Genomic DNA, 8,175 nt, shown 5'->3' with positions numbered 1-8,175 from the left:
TTTTCTTTTTGCCGTCGCCCAAGACGAAGCCCATCCGCGTAGTATCCAGGTGATTATCCTAGCCGTTCCAAAATCGGGTCGCGGATCGTTTACTCGCGATGTCACGTGGTATTACCCGCTGACGTAGGAGGCAGGTTACTCGGGTAAGATTTGGAACATAGCCATTAAAGTCTATACTTTTTTTTTTTTTTATTGCGTCAGTTTTGCCACGGGGCATCAGGAAAGGGGGATAGGGTTAGGGAAGTAAAGATTATAGGTAGGCACGCAACCCGGTTTCGCGCAGGTACGCGCACAATGAGTCAGTGTATGAATTGTTTGTAGTCCATTCATCATAGTCCGAGGGACGATTGCTGCGAAGGCCCACTTCTCTGAGCAGGCGATCGCGCACAGGGGCTGTTTCGGGGCACGACCACAAGAGATGTTTTATGTCACATGCATCAGCGGGAGCACTGCAGTGTGGACAATGACCCGTCGCTGGTAACGTCCGATCTCTCCAGCGGTGACGGACCGCGGGGGTGAGCGCCACGCCTGCTCGGATCCTCCGCAGGGAAGTCTCCTCTCGGGTGAGGTTACGAGGGAGGGGATGTGAACACGGGGGAATGAGAGCACGTGTTCGCATGCGGAGGAGGTGAGAGCTGGAGATGTGAGCCAGGAGTGGGTCAGGAGGGAAAGGGGTAGGAGAAGAGGAAGTAGCGGTTGGAGCGCGTGCAAGGGAATCTGCTAGCTCGTTGTTTGAATCGCCGTTGTGGCCGCGCACCCAATGAATGCGGACTGAGGTGGGATAAGACGAGCAGAAGGTGTGAATTTCCTGAGCTACCTTCAGGGTGCCGCGGGTAAGCTTTAAATGTTTAATGGCGGCGAGGGAGTCCGTGTAAATGTTGACTGAGCAGAAACTGGGGGCAGAGAGCAGGCAGCGTAAGGCATCGAGGATTGCTTGCAGCTCCAGTGCAAGTGAGGATGGGTGATCCATCGAATACCTATGTTGATCAGTAATGGAAGGGTGGGAGGGGCTGTGGAACGCCGTGGTCCCACAGAACCCCTCAAGTGATGCGTCGGAGTAAACAGTGCACACGCCGGGGTAAATGTCAGGAAGAGGAGGAGTCTTGTTCGTGGTGGGTCTGTTAGTGGTGACCTGGCAGTAGGCCCAGGGTGGCAGTGAGGGACGTCGATGAAGAGCGAGGCTACGCTTGCGTGCCCGGTTCGTCTCCCGCTGTTCAATGAGCTCTGTTAGTGTGTTAAGTTGTGCGTGTTCCTGCAGCACGGGAATGGGCGTGATGCGAGGTAGTCCAGTAATAACTCTCATGGCCTCGCGGTCAAGGGCCTCAAGCGATGACCACTGCTTTTGAGTAAGTCTGTGAAACTGAGCTTGGTACAATATTCGGGGCTGAAAAATAGCACGAACAAGTTGACGCGCTGTATGTGAGCGGGCACCGCCAGCTCGGCGCGCGATGCGGCGGATGAGTCCGAGAGTGGTACGGGACGACTTACGGATGTCAGCAAGCCAGGGGGTGCCCGAGCCAGAAGCATGGAGCAAAAGGCCGAGTATACGGACGCGGTCCACTTCTGGGATAGGTTGGGAGTCAATACTAAAAGTCATGGGTGTAGTGGTGAGTCTGCGTCGGCCTGCTTTGTTGCCTATATGCACGTAGCATGTCTTGGTAGGCGACAGTGTAAGCCCGAGTGGTTGAAGGTGGTGGGCCATGGTGTCAAGGGCCACTTGAAGGGCAGTCTGTTGCCTTGTTAAGGACGGCTGTCGAGACCACAAGGTGATGTCATCCGCATAGGCCATGACGCCAATATCTGAAAGTGAGGATAATGCTTTTACCATTGGGATGAAAGCAATGTTGAAAAGAGTCGGTGCGAAGACCGAGCCTTGGGGAACACCGCGATTGGAGACAAAATGGCCCACAGAGTGCCCCCTAATGCGTATGCCAAAGGTGCGATTCGAGAGAAGGGAGTAAATGGTAAGGCAGATGCGGTGTGGGACACCGAGCGTTGCCATAGAGTCTAAAATAGCATGGTGCATAACGTTGTCGTAGGCCTTCGAGATGTCCGTTGCCAGAACCGTGCGTACAACGTGGCTGTGTGGCGAGCACTGGATGACGTCGCTAGCAAAGATGTCGAGGCCGTCTTCGGTACCAAAGTGCGGACGGAATCCAGTCTGGGCGTCGGGGTAGCAGTGACGTTCCTCGAGCCACCACGATAAACGGGCTGCAACGAGGCGTTCGTACAGTTTGCAGATTGTGGGTGTGAGAGAAATTGGGCGTAAAGCAGAGAGGCTAGTGGGTGGTTGACCGGTTTTCGGAATGGGTACGACGATCGAGTGCTTCCAGTCAGGTGGGATGAAGCCTGTGCGCCACACTTCATTAAAAGTTTCGAGGAGTGATTCTAAGGCAGCACCTTCCAGATTCCGAAAAACTGCATACGGCAGACCGTCGTGTCCCGGAGCGGTGTTGGCTTTGACCTTCTCTATGGCAGAGATAAGTTCGGCCAAAGTGAAATCAGATGCAGCGGGGTCCTCCGAATCTTCAACCGGATTGGGAGGTGGCGGAATGGCAGGTCGGTCGTGATGCGGGAAGAAGTGAGCTGCCGCTTGCTGGGCAAACGCGTCCTCGTCCAGTGCCATGGCTAGGCGGATGCTCTCGGCATAGTCTTTAACTGTGGGGGACTTTTCCATGGCGTGGAATACTCGCCACAGATGTCTGTTCCCCCGGGTTGAAGAGAGGCAGTCACACCAATCCAACCAACGGGAACGGCAAAGTTGTTTTCCATATTGGCGAGCTTTGGCTGTAACCTTGTGTTACGCGACCAGGGCTGAGCTGTCATCCGGGTTCCGTGATACGTAAAGGTCCGCTTGCCTACGGTGCGCCCATAGATTGAGGAGGTAGGTATCTGGATTTGGTTGGTCTTCGTCAACCGTTGTTTTGGTTGTGTGTGCCGACAGTACCGTAGACAGCGTTTGTAACGCCGTCGCTGGGGTGAGCGTCGTTGTGCGATCATCGGCGCGTACGGCATCCCACGACGTGGTGCGAACGAAGCGCCGTAACTTGCGAAGTTGCGTTTCAGCGAGGTGGATAAAAATCGGAGCGTGATCACTGCCCCAGGTATCGGGTTCAACGTGCCAGCGTGGATTGCTTGGTCCAAGCCACCATGTGAGGTCGGGTGACGACAAGCCAGCGCGTGGTCGGGTATGGGTGCCTGGCAGGTTGAGGAGGAGGAAGTTACGGTCCGAAAACGTTTCGTTTATATGAGTACCCCGTGGGCTGTCTGCAGAGTAACCCCAGGCGGAGTGGGCGCCATTGAAATCACCGCCCACAAGGATAGGAACGCTGGGGTGTGCAGCTCGGAGATGACGAAGCCAGCCTAGGTTGGGGGATGAGGAGGAGGGCCGGCCGTTATATGACACGAGAATCACAGGGGTGCGGGCAGGTTGGGTGAGGGCAGCGACGACCTCTTGGCGAGTGTTGCACCATTTCCGTAGATTCAGAGACGTGTGGGGTACTGAGGAGTTTACATAAACCGCAGCTTTGCCAGGGTAGGGGCTATTATCTATGTGACGGCGGTCCGGAATCGAAGGAGTGTGGTAGCCACAGAAACCAGATATGCGACATAAGGCATTATGCTCCTGGAGGAGAAAGGCCCAGGGAAACAGCTTGCCTTCTTTTATGCGAAGGTTAATTTCAGTTACTTTAGAGGTCAAACCTCGGCAGTTCCATTGCACCACGATGGATGATGTATTAATGGCCATTGGGAAGGTTGAAAGCTGATGCGATCATGGCCATCAGCTGATGAAGGAGAGTCATTATCGCAGCCACCGGGGCGGCCGCGGGCTTGGGGTTAGCGGTTGTCGAGAGCTGTGATGCTGGAACAGTCAGCGGAGCGGAGGCCGCCGAATGGGGTTGCCGCTGACGCCTGAGGCGCGTCAGCTCTGCGAGGTGTTGTTTCGTTTTTTCTATCGCCTGATCAAGTGAAGCGAACTCGTCGGAGTCGGCTATCTTCGGTAGCGACGGCGAGACGGTTTGGCGAGATGCTTTCCGTGACGTCAGTGCACGAGCCTTCTGTGCGTACGTACATGGGACCGATGAATCGGATGTTAGCGGTGGGAATTCTTCGTCGTCTTCTGTAGCGAGGAGGGCAAATCGGTTAGCCATGGTGCCAGGAGGCGGCTGACGACGCGGTACACGACGTTTACGTGGACAGAGGGGTGACGTAATTTCGTGGTCATCAGACTTGCATAGGGCGCACTTGGGGGCGGCTGCTCCTTCAGGGGAGGTCTGAACTGCAGTAGGATTAGGGCACGCCTTCTGGATGTGGCCTTCACGAAGACAGTTGTAGCAATACATACGTCGCGGCTGGAAAGGCTTAGGGGTGACGACGGACCCGTGGTAATAAAAGTGCGTGGGAAGTGAGCCCGGGCCTTCAAGAGTTAGCAGAAAGGTACCGTTGGTGCCCAAGCACCTCGCCTGCAGCACCTTGTGAGAGGCAGTGTAGAGGTTGTCGAGGACCTCCTCAGGGCCCTTATTCTTGTCGAGACGGTAGACCACACATCGAAGAATATTTGGGCCGGATGCGAAGTACGCTTGCACAGGGACATGATGCGTCGCACTGAGCGGTATTTGTCGATCACACAGAGTTTCTTTGCATCATGAAGAGAAGCCAAGGGAACAGTTATACTGTTCGAGGGCTTGTGTAGCACGAAACCTCGGTAGCCAGATGTTCCTAGAGCCGAATCGATGGCAGATTGGACGTTCCTTGAGGGAACCGAGGTGATGTCGAAGCGCAGAGTAGGCTTGATCTTGACCCGAAAGGATTCGGAGCGCGGAGGAGCGGTGTAGGCTTTAGGCTGATGCGTGGAAAGCGGGATGGGCTGATGGACACTCTCGTGTGGTATCGGTTGCGGTAGCAAGGCTGATGGGTCGACTGGAAAAGTGATCGACTTGGCCGGCAGGCCTGAGCAGTCCATTTCAGCTGACGACGAAATGTCGGTGGTGGCGACGGTGGCTAATGTTGTAAACGCCCCCGACGTGGTGAAGGTCGATGAAGTGGCACTACAGGTAGCCTCGGCCGCTGAGGGCAGAGAGGTCATGGCGCCTTTGTTCGGCGTGGCCTCGCTTGGCGGGGCCAAGCTAAGCCTAACCTGGCCATTGAAGTTTCGGTGGACCTGTAGATGCCGACGGTGTTTCCAATGAATGGTCCTACGACCGCATGATGAACCAGGAGGTGACGGCAATCGAATAGCGGAGGCCGTGGCCCCGGTGGGGCGCTGAACTCGAAGAAACGAAGGAGAAATCGCAGAGCACAACGCAGTAACGTCAGCTCAAATCCTCGTCGTCTTCGTCGAGCCTCAGTCTATACTTCGTTTCAGCTTCGGTCTAGACGCAGCCGATGCTACAAGCGCGAGCATGTGGCCCAGAACAGTGCTTGCACTGCACGAGCGCGCGTGCTTGGCAGGGGTGCTGAAAGCCCGGAGCTCGCGCTTGTAGCTTTGGCTGCGTCTGGACCGAAGCTGAAACGAAGTATAGTTAACCCACTCAGACACCGATCCCCATGTGTCGCTACCCTATCAGATAAAGCTGCCATAAACAGTGGTTCTATAGTGCCTATTATATGCCGCCTATGTTCATCATAATCACACGTTAGGGTTAATAATGCATAAGGCAGGTGTTGTGCTCCGGACAGTGTTTCAGTTCGGCTGGCCCCTTCCCCATTGCAATTGGACACTAGCCATGATCCGAATACCCGCCAAAGCATTGATTAGCCCAAACTTAGCGCTCACGCAGTGCTCGTCTCTAATTTATAAGCTGCGCTGGGCTGTCGTCACTCTCTTGTAACCACAGCATCTACGTCAGCATAGTGATCCTCGTGACTATGTCAGCAATCTGCCAAGGAGTGACTGAGAGAAATGCCTCGCTTGAATTTTTCACATTGTACTGCGAAACAGAAGCTTCTGGGTGAGTAGGGTTGAGTGTGCTGGTTTCACATTTCCGTTCGTATGCTTGTGTGAACTGTGTAATATTAAAAGCAAACCCCAATATTGTTTCATAAACGCATTTTACAGTGTTTTATACTTCGTTTCAGCTCAAGTCAGGAGGCAGCCGACGCTACGAGCTAATGGGACGTATCACGTAGAGTCAAAAGCGCAAGTCACTGGACATATTGGTTCAACGACGATAGAACACGTGCAGAAACATGACGAGCGCCATGAAGGTACGCTTTTGACGCTGTCTGCTTGGTCTCATCAGCTCGTAGCGTCGGCTGCGTCTGGACTTAAGGGAAAACGATATATAGAGAGTTGCAGTGGCAGAACCGGCACCCACACACATGGGCGCGCATGAAGACGGTCGATGTAGACTGCCGCAAGGGGAGAACGTGGAGCTGCAGTTCCCACCCTTAGAAGAGTTGGTGGCACTAGAACACTCTAGAATGTGCGCTGAGCGAGGAAGAAGGCGAGGCGGTGTGCGGTATGTCCTCTTGAACCTAGCACTTTTCCTTGTGGTGTACCAAGTCTGTTATATTCCATGTAAGTCTCACCATAGCCTCCTCTATACTGACAAATCCTGGCAGACCGCCACGAGACGCGGCCACCGAAAGTGAAAAGGTAGAGAAGCAGACAAGAGTCATGTAACGGGCGTCCCGCTGCGGCGAGACGCCGAAACACACTTGTCCCGAGCGATGGAATGTCCGCTCGTGCTTCCCCGCGTTACTCGGGCTACCGCTTCTTTTCTCGTCGGGTTTGAAAGCCATGTTTCGGGTCCTCGCCGCTGCAAAAACTGTGCACTGAATACCAGACTCCCAGAGAAATGCTCTGTGCTACCAGATCCTCGAGCTCCCAATATGCGACCGGGCACTCCATGGCTCCGCCGTCGAACTGCCAAGTTTTCTAAGTATAAAAAAGGATATGGTCTCACCGTTCCTTTGACGTCTAGGTCATAAATAGAAAGAAGAAGACATACACACGCTGCTTCGCGCAGGCATGAGAGTCGAGTTACCCGAACAGCAAGGGCAGCCAGAGCACCAGTAATCGAAAGCCGTCGCTGTTTCGTGCACCAAAGGAGGAGTCACGCAAACTAAAGTGGAAACGATGTCTAAAACAAAAAGATAAATGCTTCGTCGAGACAACAGCGGTGTGCGAAAGATATTTTGAACTTGAACCGCATCTCATCCTTCAGGAATATGTGCACACCGTGAACGGCGAACAGGCAAGGATTTCTCGGAGCAGGCTTGCGATAGATGCCGTGCCGACTTTGCTGCCTGATTTCCCGGAGTGCCACCCAAATAGCGAGTTCGTTTCACGGCACTCGTGTCCACGCGTGCCCACTAGCAGCGCGGAGTGAGTTCGTTTCGGCCGGCACTCCAAGAGTTGTTGCACCCTCTGAGTTCGTTTCATCGCCGACACCCCAAGCGCGAATGCACTTTCTGCACCGAGAAAATCGAGTGCGCGCCCAAATGCAATCCCGTTATGCCCCGCTCCGGCGAGGAGTGGGGGCAGGCTTGAGGAGCGGACGACAAGGGGTCGTCTGCTACGATGTGTCATTCATACAGCGGAACCGAAAGGAAAAAAAGTAGATTCTCTGCTAGAAGTCGTGTCCCGCGGGCAATCGAATCAAACGCGAGCTTGAGTATTGTGAGCTTCTGATGTTTCATGAAGGAAGCAATTGACAACCCGTGCTTTATTTGCAAGTTTTTAGTCGCTATGTTGCCGGACAGATGCTGAAATATACCGGTGTGTAAAGAAATGCTCAGAACAAACGCCCATCAGCGGCCCCCCGATATCTTCATCAAAGATATCGGGGGCCGATATTGGTGAATAATTGAACATTTTGTCGGCAAAGCTACCTCCGCAGAAACCTGTGCCTACCCAATAAGCATCCGAGAAAGCTAAACATAGTGGCTTTACCCGAGGCTTGGGCAGCATCATCATGTTTAACATTTACCTGCGTCAGCTATCTTGCCCCGTCGTATTTTGCTTGAGAAAGCTCTCGTTCTCGACACCAACGCCGACCTGTAACGACGATCGAAATCGAATGTCCCGCCAAACGTTGTGCTGGATATTCCAACAGACTAGTTTTATGCCGTACCCTTTAAGTGGTTCACGCATAATACCATGCTCAAACGGATCAAACTACTGCGCGGACAGCATCACCAGTTTTCTTCAGTATAAACGGTTATAAGAAT

Source organism: Ixodes scapularis, unplaced genomic scaffold (assembly GCF_016920785.2).
Source record: "Ixodes scapularis isolate PalLabHiFi unplaced genomic scaffold, ASM1692078v2 PGA_scaffold9__187_contigs__length_104089568, whole genome shotgun sequence".
Classification (NCBI taxonomy): domain Eukaryota; kingdom Metazoa; phylum Arthropoda; class Arachnida; order Ixodida; family Ixodidae; genus Ixodes; species Ixodes scapularis.
This window is presented reverse-complemented; position numbering follows the sequence as displayed.